Source organism: Chrysemys picta, chromosome 1 (assembly GCF_011386835.1).
Source record: "Chrysemys picta bellii isolate R12L10 chromosome 1, ASM1138683v2, whole genome shotgun sequence".
NCBI lineage: Eukaryota > Metazoa > Chordata > Testudines > Emydidae > Chrysemys > Chrysemys picta.
In genome coordinates this window covers 237,166,266-237,180,310 of record NC_088791.1, presented here as the reverse complement: position 1 = coordinate 237,180,310, position 14,045 = coordinate 237,166,266, and the positions used below count along the sequence as shown (strand labels likewise).

Here is a 14,045-nt window from a genome sequence, read left to right as displayed (position 1 = left end):
TAGGCTGTACTAATATGGCAATGCATGGGCTCTGAAATGTCTGTGTAATTATTAATTGTCATTGTAACATGAGACCTGTACTGTAGATTTCACTATTATAGATGACCATATATGCATCTGTTCCTTTAGTGCATCCAAGCAGCGGCGGCTCCAGGCACCAGCGCACCAAGTGGGTGCCTGGGGCGGCAAGCCACGGGGGGCGCCCTGCCGGTCCCTGCGAGGGCAGCAGTCAGGCTGCCTTCGGTGGCATGCCTGCGGGAGGTCCGCCGGTCCCGCGGATTCGGCGGCAATTTGGCGGCGGGTATGTCGAAGCCGCAGGACCGGCGGACCTCCTACCGAAGACAGCCTAACTGCTGTGCTTGGGGCAGCAAAAAAGCTAGAGCCACCCCTGCATCCAAGGCTAATTTTTTACTATATCTGGTGCTGTTTAAAATAGCCCTGCAATGTTTCCAAGGAATATAATAAAATAGTGTGTCAGTTTTGGCAAGAGCTAATCTACAGGTGATTTGATCCAGTAAAGTGAGACAGTTTTCAGACACTAGTTTGGGGAAACTCATTCATAACGTGGGCTATCTCTGCAGTCTCTCTCTCCCTCTCCACTAGATGCCAGTACAAGCCACTTGAATTTAGCGGGGGGATCTCTCAATCCTTTATTTCACTTAGTTACATTTTGTTAAACATAATTATCCTTGCACTTTAATCCCAGAGTGCAGCCATTTCTAAACAGAGCCATCATGGTAAATAGCTCAGACTATCCTGCAATGCATGGTACTGATGAAGCAGAGTACAAAATTGAGGATGAGCGATTCGGAGTCGTTGCATGCAGACCTTTTGGGCAGTCTGCAATGCAGCACCGTCTCTAAGAGATGTGACCAGATTGATTTCAAGTTAGTGCAGCGTAGGCTCCTCTTGCAATGTGTTCATCTCCCCATTAGATGTCGCTGCTGTGAGACAGATTCAGTTACAGATCCATCAATGCTGTACGGTAATATATCCTTTACCTGGCCACAGGGCTGTCGGCAAGAGACAGACTGTAAAGTTGTTGCAGTGCTGGCTAGAAGTGTCTGTGCAATGATCTTCTCCCATGAGAATTGACTGGGGATTACATTTAGTCAATGCAACATTATGGCTAAACATTCTTTACGTGTCTGTCCTTACATCAATAGCTGTTTTATTTAATAAACCTAGAAGAGTGCTGCATGCAGTCTGAACTACTATTTTATATATATAAATGTGTGTGTCAGTAAAATAGTGTCAAGCAGACTGTGGCTACATATAGATATAAATACTAAGGGGGTGAATATAGCTATATTTGTGGTGTCCAACCTTTTGAACAGGAGGGCTGAGCATATTATTTCAAAAACGCCAAGGGGCCACAATCAGTACTTAGGGGCAGATTCTCTCTACTGTTCCATCTCCTGTGTGCTGCCTGCGTGGAAAATGCATGCAGGTCCAATGCTAGGGATTCCACCAGCATACTGGTTTCATGAGGACAGGAAGGAGGAGTAACTAGACCATGTTGTGTTCTGGCTATCCCCAGCTGGTTTATGGTCTGTAAGGGACTGCTGCCAGCTGCCTTAAGTTAGAGCAGCCTCTGGACTGCTCTAACTTGGACTGGAGTGGAGAATCAGGGACCTGTAACTGGTTGTTGGTTCTCATCTTCTCCTCTCTTGGGCTCTCCTGGGTGACTGTAGGGAGAGCATCTTTTGCAGAGTGCTCCCCTTGTCTTCAGTAGACCCAAATGCTCTCCAATCTTGCTTGTCCTGGGGCTTCCACAGCCCAACAGGAAAGCAGGCAATGGAGTAGTCAGAGCTACGCTCCTTCCTCTGTGATGCAACAGGCAGCCAGCAGAGTTGTCCTTGCAACCATAATTCCACTCTTTCTGCATATGTATTGTGATAGTCTTTCATTACATGAATAACCCTGGGAATCAGGGCAGTCTATAGATATGCATATGGGGACACATCCTTGGCTGTGCCAAGGAAGGGGCTGGCTTTATATGTCACTCCAACATAAAGTAGAATAGTCGGAGGACAGGAAGGGGGAATAGATATCTATCTATCTAAATTTATGCTGGCTCACAACCATCCATAGAGACATTTTGGCAGCCAAGAATCCCTAGAGCACAGGGTGCTGGGCCAGGTCCCCTATATTGAGCCTGGTAAGAAAAGTAGTATGGGAGCCTCTATTGTAGTGCTATATTTTCTGAGGATTCCCCAGCCATTTAAACCATGTTAAACTATGTGTTGCATGGAATTATGAGATTAACACTTTATTGTAACAGAGAGCAGAATTCGGCCCTGAAAAAGTGTGTGCGAATGTAAATATTGTTATATAATATGTATATTACAGGGGGTCCCTGGTACACCTCTCCCCCTTATCCATTGTTTTGGATATCCATCGCTCATCAATAGGGGAATGTGTTCCAATTTACATTGGTCCTGATCCACATTTGTCATTTGCACAGATTGGGACTGATGTGAATTGGAACACATTCCCCTATTGTACTTGCGTCCGCTGACCATGTTCAAGGCTTATTACCTATGGAGGACGTTCTCCATGCTGATTAAGGAGACAGCAGGTGAAGGAAAGCCCAGTGTAAAGGAGTTTTGGAAGTCCTACAACATCTTGAATGGTGTGGAAAACATTGATGCGTCGGGGGAAGAGGTCACTTCGCAATGTATGAACGGTGTTTGGCGTCGTGCATGGCTAGATGCTGTCCACAGCTTCGTGGGATTTGATGCCGTTCCTGTTCTCGAGCAAGAAATTGTCAAGTGGGTGAAGGGTGTCACCTTCAAGGAGGTGGAGGAGGAGGACATATGAGAGTTGTTGGAATCTCACACTGAACAACTGACAAATGAGGAACTGATTGAGCTGGACCAACAACAGATATCCGCAGAAAGCAAGGACAGTGATGATGATGATGACGTAAGGCAGGAAGCCAGGAGTCTGACGACAAAGTTTCTCTCCTGTTTCTTTGGATTGCTGGATGAGATGATGAAAACTATACAGAGCGGTGATCCTTTTCGTGAACGGTTTACCAAAGTCTCCAGGGCTCTCAGTAATACAGTGGTTTGCTACAGGAAGATCTATAGTTCAAAGATTCATGCAGGGGAGCAGACATAGATTAAAATCCTTTTTTAAGACTTCTGCAACCAAAAAGCCAGCCCAAGAAAACTCAGCCGCCACCCCTACTGAAGTTTAGCATAACTGACACCATTTTATCCTATATTACTGTACAGTAAATACAGTATTAAAATGTTCTAGGTGTTTGAACAGTGTTAGTAGGATTCTGTTATTTTATTCAATGTTTTATGTGTAAAATGTGTACTGTATAACCCGTCATTGTAAAAAGATACACGGTTTAGGTGAAAAGAGCATAGTCATAGGCGAGTGTGGTGAAGTTGTGAACGCATCCCCCTCCCCTTATTCCATTATTTCTTATGGGGGAAAAAATTCCCCGGTATACGTCGTTTTGGTATCCATCGCCCTTTTCAAGAATACAACCCAAATATATACAAGGTCATCCCCCTCCCCCCATACACTAATGCCAAAAGCCCTTCATTCTGGCCCTATTGTCCTGGTTCTGTATAAACGTGGGAATGTACAGTCACCCTCTGCAAAAGTTTACAATCTAGGGCTTGATTCAAAGCCCATTGAAGTCAATGTTTTATTTATTTTATTTTTTCTGTTAACTTCAGTGGGCTTTGGATCAGGTCTTGATCCTGTAAATAGTTACACATGTGAGCAGCCAGATTGAATTTAATGGAGTTACCCATGTGCATAACAGTTCATTCCTGATCCTGCAAATACATCTGCATGGGTAGACCCCGAAAGCCAGTGGGGTTCCATGTGTGCTCAGGGGCCAGCCTGTGAAGCTGCAGCACAGCAGGGTGTAAGAGTACACACACAGGGGAGAGGGAAGGTTGGTGACACTTCTTGTTAATTCTGTCTCGTTTTAATTTTTTTTTTTTGGTTAAATATCCCTGTCTGGTTTCCTCTAAAACAGAAGTCCACAAACTGTGGTTCTCACTCCCCTAGGGAGGCGTGGAAGAACGTTCAGGGGAGCACGGCTGGGGCCAGTGCCAGCATCCACAGAGGGCAGGGAGGGAGCACCACCCCCTCTGTTCTTGGCCCCAGCTACTGCCCCTGCACCCAGGGCTCTGCACTCAGGACACCGGTGCCGGGTTCCACTCCCAGCCCCATGACCAGGGTCCCGCACCCAGGGCTCTGTGCCTGGTGCCCTGGCTGCCGGCCTCTGCTCCTGGCCCCAGCCCCGCCTCCAGTTGTGGCCCCGGCCTCAGCCCCCTTACCCCATCCACGACCCCACCTCATGGAGCCGCAGCCCTGCTCCCAGCCCCAACTTGGCAGGGGGGGAGTGCAAGGTAAAATTTGGAGACCACTGCTCTAAAATAATTTCTGTGTGTGTGTGTTGAGAGAGAGATTTAGGCCCCAATGCTGCAACTGGATCCACCTGTGTGGACTCTCAGGCATTTGGGCAAGTTGGAACTGGAACAGATTTCATGGGACACCTTGAGATAGACTGTGGCCAGTGTGTCTGTATGGGTGATGTGTGTCTCTAAATTGGTGTCCCCCAGATAATATGTCAAATAATGTGGAAAAAAAAAACGCAGCCAGGGAGCCCTTCTAAAATTATTTACCTTACCCCCGGTTCAGATACTTCCCTTGAGGTATGGTCAGAAGCAATGTTCCCTCTAATTTTTTACATCCATGTGTGGAATTTAATTTTGTTATATGCACCAATATGGAGGTGATGTGTGGTGGGGGTGGGGCCGAAGGGTTCAGAGTGTGAGATGGGGCTCAGGGCTGGGGCAGAGGGTTGGGGTGAGGGCTCGGAGGTGGGACAGGGATGAGGGGTTGGGAGTGCAGTCTGCCCCGGGGCTACAGTGGGGAGAGAGGACTCCCCCCCCAGCCCTCTCGCTGCAGCAGCCCAGGGCCAGGGATAGGCACCTATCCCCGGCGAAGGCAGCTCTGGGGCTTGGGCCAAGGTGCCTCTCCCCAGCCTCAGGAGCTCCGGGACTGGGGCTGGAGGAGAAGTGCCTCTCCAGTCCAGGGTCCTGTGGCTGCATGCCTGCATGGCCCTTGATAGCCTTAGAGGGAACTTAGATCAGAAGAACTAATTATCTCAACACACAAAAGTAGAGATGTCATCGGATCAGACTACAGAGGTATCTGCAGCAGCAGTGACAAACTATTCCTGTATTCTATAGCACCCTCAATAAAAGAATAAAACAGTGTTGCAGATTCTGTGTAGGGTGTTATGTAAAGCCTCCACTCAAATGCGATTGTAAGATCTGTAACTTGTATCATTAAGTTCTGCAACCTTTTTGCAGATTTTGTAACTTCAGTTATTGTTAGCATAGCCTTTTAAGTGTTGTAACCTTTGCAAGCTCTGTAACCTTTTCAAGTTACCACTAGTATGAACTTCCAAGCTTTGTAATATCCCATCCCTCAGAGACAGTGTGAAGGAGGGAGTGTGAACAAGGGAGTGTATGTGGGACTGGGCAGAGAGGAGCTGCAAGGAGAAAGAAGCCCAGAGACAGGAGACAGGTGTGTCTGATATAATTTGCCCTGAGAAGGCAATCACGAAGTGCTGTAAAGGGAAGAAGAACCTGGTATGCATGAAAGGAATTAGCCTGGGAATGCTTCTTGGTGACTGACACAGAAGGGAAACTCAGTGTATGCGACAGGAGCTGCCCAGTTCCAGAAAAAGGAAGCAGCCATGCACACAAGCAGCTGCTCAGCAGCCTGGATTCGTGACCGCAGGTGGACACACCAGATCTCCCCCGCTTCGGCCTCTCGGTCTCCGTGCTGTCTCCGGTAACTCTCTGCCTGTGTAAGTGTGTGGGTGCATGAGGGTATGAATGCGGTGAATGTGTGCGTGTATGAATAAGCTCCATCTCTTTTCTATCTGACCCAACAGCAGCATCGTAATAAAACTAATACAAGTGTGACCCTGGGTTGGTTTTTAGGGGAACAGAGGTGACATAGGGGAACTCTTTGCTGGCATAAGGCTGGCTCCTGAGTTAGCAGTTCCCCCTGCTCCTGCATAGGGAACATATATCATTGGAAGGAGCATGCCTCTGTTATGGTAATTCTTTGTTGGCAGTGGGATCTCTGAAGGGCCCTTGCACCAGTGGTCCAAATCAGTGTTTCTTAAACATATCCCTGGAGGTACACAGAGATCTTCCAGGGGTACATCAATTCATCTAGATATTTATCTAATTTTACAACAGGCTACATAAAAAGCACTTGTGGAGTCAGTACAAACTGAAATTTCATACAGATGATGACTTTATACTGCTCTATGTACTATATACTGAAATGCAAGTACCATATTTACATTCCAATTGATTTATAATTCTAAGGTAAAAATGAGAAAGTAAGCAATTTATCAGTAATAGTGTGCTGTGACATTTTGTATTTTTATGTCGGATTTTGTAAACAAGTAGGTTTTAAGTGAGGTAAAACTTTGTGTGTGCAAGACAAATCAGACTCCTGAAAGGGGTGCAGTAGTCTGGAAAGGTGGAGAAGAGCCAAGGGTGAGGTGGCGGCTCACACACCTTAACTTCCCCTGGGGTTGGCTGACTGTGCCTCAAGGAGCTGTAATTTGCCTCTGATCTCAAGACCTTCCCCTAGTACTGAGCTTAGTTGGGGAGGGCTTGAGAGTGTAGCCTAGTATTTGACCACCTACACGGTAACCCACGAAGGGCAATCGGGATCTCTCCTTGAGAAGCGCCCCTCCCCAAACCTTCACCCTGCAGCGCTGCTGATTAATAAACATGTAAAAGAAAAACATTCCTCAAGAGTATGAAAAAATGTTTACCTGCTTTAGCGGGGCCAAAGTTTTTGATTCCTCTCACTCCCCGCCAGCTGCCCCTCTCCCTGCTGTGCAATGGGGTAGAATTACCCCCCATTAATCACACACCCGGGATGGACAAGCTGGGGCGGGGGAGCCACGCACACCCGACCAGGGACTTTTCTTAGAGCGGTGAAAGCAGGTTCCTCCCACGCCCGGGAACCACCAAAGGCGGACCCGTGCCAGCCGGGCGGAGGAGAGCTGAGTGCAACCCAGCCCCGCTGCCGCCCGTCAGGGTGCACAGGGCGCTCCGTGCGGGGAGCAGGCTCCAGAGGCTGCAGCGCACATGGGCTGCGGCGCCCTGGCTGGCTAGAGAGTCATTTGGCGCAGTCGTTGCCCCCCAAAATTGCTGCCTGTCATTTGGCTGCGGCGCTCCTCACGCTTGCGGAGCAGCCCTTTCCCCGCTAGAGGGCGCAGCTAGCTCCCCCCGCGCAGCCAATGAGCTGCAGATAAGCGGGATCGGACGGCGCGAGCTTTTTTTTTTTGCCCGCTTTCCAGACGGTCACGTGCCTAGTTCTCTCGGCGGTGACGGCTGCGCTGCACGCGACTTCTCAAGGGCGCGCGCCACTAGGGGGCGCCCTGGGCAGCTGGCGCGAGGCTTGTTGACCGAGCGGCGGTTAGTGGCGCGAGACTCTCTCGCGCCGTGTGTGACGCGTTCACAGGAAGAAGGGGGTGGGCGGGAGGAGCTGGGGACACCGAGGGGGGCGGGGGGAGAGTGCGGGCCGGGGCTGCCTGAGAGGAACGAAGCGGGTGGGAGGGGGAGCGCGATGTGAAGCCCCTACACGGCCCGGCCGGGCAGGCGCCGCCGCCTGGGAATGTGCGTCTGGCAGACGCGGCGACAGGTGAGCCACGGGGCGGCTGAGCGAGCGGGCCCCTTCCCCGCGCGGTGCGTTCCGGCCCCCTGAGCGCCCGGCGCGTGGAGAGGCGGCCGGGCCCGCGGCCTGCCCCCAACTGCTAGTGACTCCGGCAGCGCTTCCCCGCGCGCGCCCGCAGCCGCTGCAGGAGGCGGGTGCGGGGCCGCGTAACCGCCCTCCCCCCCGCCAGTTGCCCGCGCGGGGAGGGGTCGGCGGGGGTCGCGAGCTGCAACTTGCCCGGGTCCGGGCGTGCTGCTGTTAAACCTGCCTGTCTGGGTCACTCAGATCCCCCCCTCCCCGCACCCGTCCGTGTCACATGGGGCCGCTGCCTCAGACACAACACTGGCCAGGGCAGAGCCGGAGTGGTGCAGCCCGGATCCCAGCCGCGGGGCAGAGCGGGGAGAAGAGCCCGTGGCACAGGCTAACCCCCCACCCTCGCTCCCCGCTCCGCAGCACCCACACGTCCGGGCAGCGAGCTAGAGCAGCGTGCGTCTGTCTGCGGCTTCCCAGCCTGTCTGTCACGGCGATGAGCCTGTGTAAGTGTGGCATAGCTGAAAGGAAGGGGTCTGCCTGTGGGAATACAGGCTCGCAGTGTTTCAGTACACGCTCGGTGTGTTTCCTGACGCCACTCTCCCCCGCTCACCCAGCTGCCTTGTTTTGCTACCGCCTTAGCAGTGAATCGACCCAGGATAGTAAGCAACAGCTGATGAGAAAAAATGCGCATTGTTACTCTTAAATTGGGGATTGTGGGAGCGAAGAGTGGTCAGTGCTGAGTGTCTAGGTTTGTTGACATCAATCGAACACTGGAAGATTTCATCGTTTTTAATGTGTTGCTGCTGCTCATGTCTAAAATACTACCAAATAATGAAAGATAAAGATTCCTTGTGTGTGTGTTTGTGGATAAGATACAGATGTTTGTTCTTGAAGCACTTTTCCTTTCCTTTTTATTTTAAGAGCCAGGTCTAATGTGAAAATTCAATTGCATAGTCCAAAAAAAGCAGGAGACTATTGATAGTAATTATGCTGTCCAAAATGTGTAGAAAAATAAGCTCACATAGAGATGGTTTAATTACCTGTAGTTGCCAGAGGTCATAGTTAACATAGAACTATTCCAGAGACCAGCCTATTAAGAGTCAAGATAATTAACACACAAATCCAAAATCTCTGCAGACCTCTTCCTTTGCTATCTTGTCTCAAGTGTGTTGTTAGTGGCCCCACATCACATTGGTCTTTTGTTCTATCCCTTTCTTTCGCTGGATTATTTGACTGAATCTCTTAACTTGTTAGTGAATAATTCCTCCCTGTCAAACTGGAGGTCATTGGTAGGACAGCATTAGGAAACAAACTCCTTACAGCACCTGCCTTGTTCTTGGCTTGTGAATAATTAATGATTCTTAACTACTTTGCACATGTTTGTTTTTAAGGGGTAAGAATTCAGGTAGCAAAAAATGGTTTAACAAATATTTAGAGTCCTTGTAGTAAAATGTCTGACTTCTTGTGGATAGCACATTTGTCTGCAATGTTATTCAGTAGATTGCTATTCCCTGTATTACTGGTCAAATATAGTAGTGATCAGGGTTTTCTGGATGGTGTATTTAATTTTCCCTTCCTATTGACCAATGAAATATAGGTATATTGTGGGGGGATAGCACTGTCTCTGGGCACTGGGCTTCAGGCTATCTTGCTGCTGACTCCCTTGACCTAGAAGGTACTGGTCTAGAGAAGGTTTCAGAGTGGTAGCTGTGTTCGTCTGTATCAGCAAAAAGAAGGAGGAGTACTTGTGGCATCTTAGGCCAGGTCTACACTATCCCCCTAATTCGAACTAAGGTACGCAACTTCAGCTACGTGAATAACGTAGCTGAAGTTCAAAGTACCTTAGTTCGAACTTACCTTGGTCCACACTCGGCAGGCAGGCTCCCCCGTCGACTCCGCGGTACTCCTCTCGCCGAGCTGGAGTACCGCAGTCGACGGCGAGCACTTCCGGGTTCGACTTATCACGTCCAGACTAGACGCGATAAGTCGAACTCAGAAGTTCGATTGCCAGCCGCCGAACTAGCGGGTAAGTGTAGCCAAGGCCTTAGAGACTAACAAATTTATTTGGGCATAAGCTTCATGGGCTAAAACCCACTTCATCGGATGCATACAGTGGAAAATACAGTAGGAAGATATATATACATAGAGAACATGAAAAAATGGGTGTTTCCATACCAACTCTAATGAGACTAATCAATTAAGGTGGGCTATTATCAGCAGGAGGGGGAAAAAAACTTTTGTAGTGATAATCAGGATGGCCCATTTCAAACAATTGACAAGAAGGTGTGAGTAATAGTAAGGGAAAAATTAGCATGGGGAAATAGTTTTTACTTTGTGTAATGCCATCCACTCCCAGTCTTTATTCAAGCCTAACTTAATGGTGTCCAGTTTACAAATTAATTCCAATTCTGCCGTTTCTTGTTGGAGTCTGTTTTTGAAGTTTGTTTGTTGGAGAATTGCAACTTTTAGGTCTGTAATTGAGTGAACAGGGAGGTTGAAGTGTTCTCCGACTGGTTTTTGAATGTTATAATTCTTGATGTCTGATTTGTGTCCATTTATTCTTTTGCGTAGAGACTGTCCAGTTTGGCCAATGTACATGGCAGAGGGGCATTGCTGGCACATGATGGCATATATCACATTGGTAGATGTGCAGGTGAACGAGCCTCTGATGGTATGGCTGATGTGAATAGGTCCTATGATGGTGTCCCTTGAATAGATATGTGGACAGAGTTGGCAACGGGCTTTGTTGCAAGATAGGTTCCTGGGTTAGTGTTTTTGTTGCGTGGTGTGTGGTTGCTGGTGAGTATTTGCTTCAGGTTGGGGGGCTGTCTGTAAGTGAGGACTGCCCTGTCTCCCAAGATCTGTGAGAGTGAGGGATTGTCCTTCAGGATAGGTTGTAGATCCTTGATGATGCGCTGGAGAAGTTTTAGTTCGGGGCTGAAGGTGATGGCTAGTAGCGTTCTGTTACTTTCTTTGTTGGACCTGTCCTGTAGTAGGTGACTTCTGGGTATTCTTCTGGCTCTGTCAATCTGTTTCTTCACTTCAGCAGGTAGGTATTGTAGTTTTAAGAATGCTTGATAGAGATCTTGTAGGCGTTTGTCTCTGTCTGAGGGATTGGAGCAAATGCGGCTGTATCTTAGTGTCATGTCAGATTTTTCACATGGTTACTGTTTTAGCTACTCTAAGGAACAAATATTAAGAGTTAGGCCAGTAAGTGTAAAAATAGGATTTGCAGCAGGTAGAGAAATTTAGTTACCACTGTGAGGCAAAAAAAAAAAAAAAAGGTAAATTCACTTGTCCTCAGCAGTTAGTGAAAGATAAATGTGCTTGATCCCACTATACATTTTCCCAATTTAATCTTTGCTAAATAGTAATAATTTTACAAAGGAGAATATTTCCCCCTCCTTGAATTAGATATTTGCAAAAAAAAAAAAAAAAAAATTGACAGATATATTTTCCTTTCTGAGAGTTCCTGACGCCTATTAGCAGAAGTTTTGGGTAGTAGGTGTATAGGGAGGGAACTAAATCTCATAATACTGAAAATTCTTCATTAAAGGAATACTATTGGGACCAGTCTGGTGGTAGTTCTGTGCTCTCCAGGGGGAGCAGCAGAACAAGAGGAAAGGGAGCAGAAAAAATGAGACCTGCCATGGAATTGTTCAGGGCCTTGAGGGAGAGCAACTTGAATGCAGAAAGAAATGGCCTGAGCACCATGCAAGGAAGATGATTTCTTTGGGACCCTATGTAAATATATTATATGAGTTACTCTAGCTTTTTCATTGAAAAAAAATTACGTAGCACTTCCTGTACTTCGTTGTGCCTATCTTCTCCATTTTGGAAAACAGACAATATTGCAATTGAAAATACTAATATTGTCAGGAATTGGAGGATTCTTGTTATGTGCTGCCAGCTAAGTTTAAGGATGGTGCATTGGCAATCATGGTGTAGAAACCCAAAATAATATAGTGTGTGGGCCTGGGGGAGAAAGATTTGGTCATTCCACTTGCCAGCTCCTTCAGAAGAAAGGAATGTACAAGATAGCTTTAAATTCCGTGGGTTGGGGAGCGCATTCACTATAGGCCTCTGTTCTCAAAACTGACTGAAGAGTATCACTGCTTTGGAGTTGTACATTGTGGCTGTTCGATCCATCTGAGGGGTATCTGAAGCTTGGTATATCAATTGGAATGCTTCCTGATGAGCTTTCACTCTTTCTGATATAATTGACTAGCAGAGGCAGTCCACAGTCACATTGTGGATCACTGCAAAATTTGACTCTGAGGAGGCTAAAAAGTGGTGACTTGTGAGACTTAGGGCTTGTCTGCACTTACAGCTGCCTTGCTGTAGCGCTTAGTGAAGATGCTACCTATGCTGATGGAAGAGCTTCTCCTGTTGGGTGTAGGTACTCCACCTCCCCAACAGGTGGTAACTTTGTCTAGAAGCGCTGAGCAATGTAGATATATCAAAATAAGTTTGTAGTGTAGACCAATGCTTACTTTTCATTCTAAAGTTTTGAGTCTCTCACTTGGTAGTTTATGTCTGCCACAGTCCTGAGAATGTTTGTCAGAAACCAGACTGCTTTGCTATAAGAAAAGAGAGCTGACTGCACTACTTGGGTTTTTGGATCTTTGTATGTTGTTCACCATGTTTCCTAACCATTGATACCTGGTCGAATCACAACTCCTCGTATCTGGCTTGTCTGAATTCAGCTACCACCATTTCAGCTTCTTGATTTATGGAGGATAGGCGATTACAGTAATCCTGGCAATGGGGAAACTAATAGCAGATGAAAAAATACTGCATTAGGCACATATTCAAGCATGACCATTCTAGCAGATACAAAGAGATTGCCTGGGATCCCAGAATTTGAGGGATCCCGTGAGCACATGCACTCATCCCTCAAGCTTCTACCCAACCTAGCATTGAGGGTATAAACAGCTCCACTGCTCCATAATGGTCCCCAGTTCCTTTCCTTGTATTTCAGCAAAAGCAAAAACTTTCCTTTTTTTTTAAACTGTTTTTTGGTCTTACTGCAACTTGTGTTAATGATTTTGTTGGGGGGGCAAAGGAAAGGGAATTAATTTAGAGCTTCAGATTATGTTATTGTTGCTGTCAGTGGTGGATCCAGTTTAGAAGAAGATGAAATTTCTCTAAAAATGTTGTTCTTGCACGCACAATTTTCCTTCATCAAGTGGTCATGAATAGTGACTTCTCTTGGCTATGACCTGTGAGGTGTGCATGTCTTTTTCCTATTGAGCATAGAAAGTCCGTCTCTTTTAATGAAAGAGGCTGTGAAATACGGTTTCAAGAAAGTCTCCTGTTAAAGGGGACTGTCCCAGCACCAATGTGGCTCAGAAAATCATAATGCCAAAGCTGCAGTGGTTATACGGGCTGAAAGGGTTTGCACAAAAGAAAGATCAGTCCATATATCCTCTTCTAAAGAGCACCAGAGACTCTGGGAGTTGGGAAGGGTGCAACTGGCTTTCTCCTAATGGCTCTGTGCTAGGAGGGAGAGCTCTGCTAGCATTTGGGCATGTGGATTGGTCTGTGAGGTCAGTCTCCCTAGAGCAGGGGTTCTCAAACTGGGGGTTGGGACCCCTCAGGGAGTCACGAGGTTATTACAGGGGGGTCGCGAGCTGTCAGCCTCCACCTCAAACCCTGTTTTGCCTCCAGCATTTATAATGGTGTTATACGTTAAAAACACTTTTTTATATATTTAAGGGGAGTTGCACTCAGAGGCTTGCTATATGAAAGGGGTTACCAGTACAAAAGTCTGAGAACCCCTGCCCTAGAGCCTGGGAGTCCTGCTTCCTCAGATCTGGGCCACTTGGTACTATCTCTGCATATCGACTGTGGAATTCATTTGCCTGAACCCTTAAAAACTGAACTCTTAGGACCCCACTGGATGGGTTGGCAGAAGAGGTGGACTGTCCTTTGCATTGAACCCAGTGATACCAAAATTGTTATTTCTTCTTAGAAGACTTTGGGAAGAATAAGATATGCAGATGGCAGCATGCCTCATAGCTCCAGATGACTGTAAGGTCCTCCTTAATGGTGTCCTGCAAAGATGGGTGGGTGGCAGTTTGTGCCATTTGGGTGTGATGCATGTTTTTGTTTCTCCTGTATTATATAAAAAGTGGTATGTAAGATTTGTTTTATCTGTTTGTGTTTTACAATAGAAATTTGGGTCACGGTGGTTTTCTTGGACTGGAGAGCTGGTAGGACTGACAGATAAAACAGTAGTAAAATCAGATTGAGCGCAGAAGCCATTTTTATTCAGA

At 47.3% G+C, this 14,045-nt stretch overlaps 1 protein-coding gene and 1 long non-coding RNA gene across 31 annotated transcripts in view; one reads left to right on the top strand and one right to left on the bottom strand.

Annotated features, from left to right (window-relative positions):
- Positions 1-625: 625 nt before the first annotated feature.
- On the bottom strand, positions 626-7,529 carry LOC135980776 (uncharacterized). The gene is made up of 2 exons (XR_010597675.1): positions 6,848-7,529; positions 626-3,089 (listed from the first exon to the last, which is right to left on the bottom strand). It is a non-coding gene; the product is annotated as an uncharacterized LOC135980776 (long non-coding RNA).
- A 9-nt stretch (positions 7,530-7,538) lies between these two features.
- REV1 (REV1 DNA directed polymerase) overlaps positions 7,539-14,045 on the top strand; it is a 100,137-nt gene continuing 93,630 nt past the window's right edge. For 5 of the 30 annotated variants that reach the window (XM_065580867.1, XM_065580864.1, XM_065580872.1 and 2 more), the window contains exon 1: positions 7,568-7,722. The gene's annotated coding sequence lies outside the window, so the exon portion shown is untranslated. Of the gene's footprint in view, positions 7,723-7,930; positions 8,271-14,045 lie in introns of those variants that run through there. The other 25 variants (XM_065580866.1, XM_065580862.1, XM_065580852.1 and 22 more) reach the window with 20 other exon arrangements.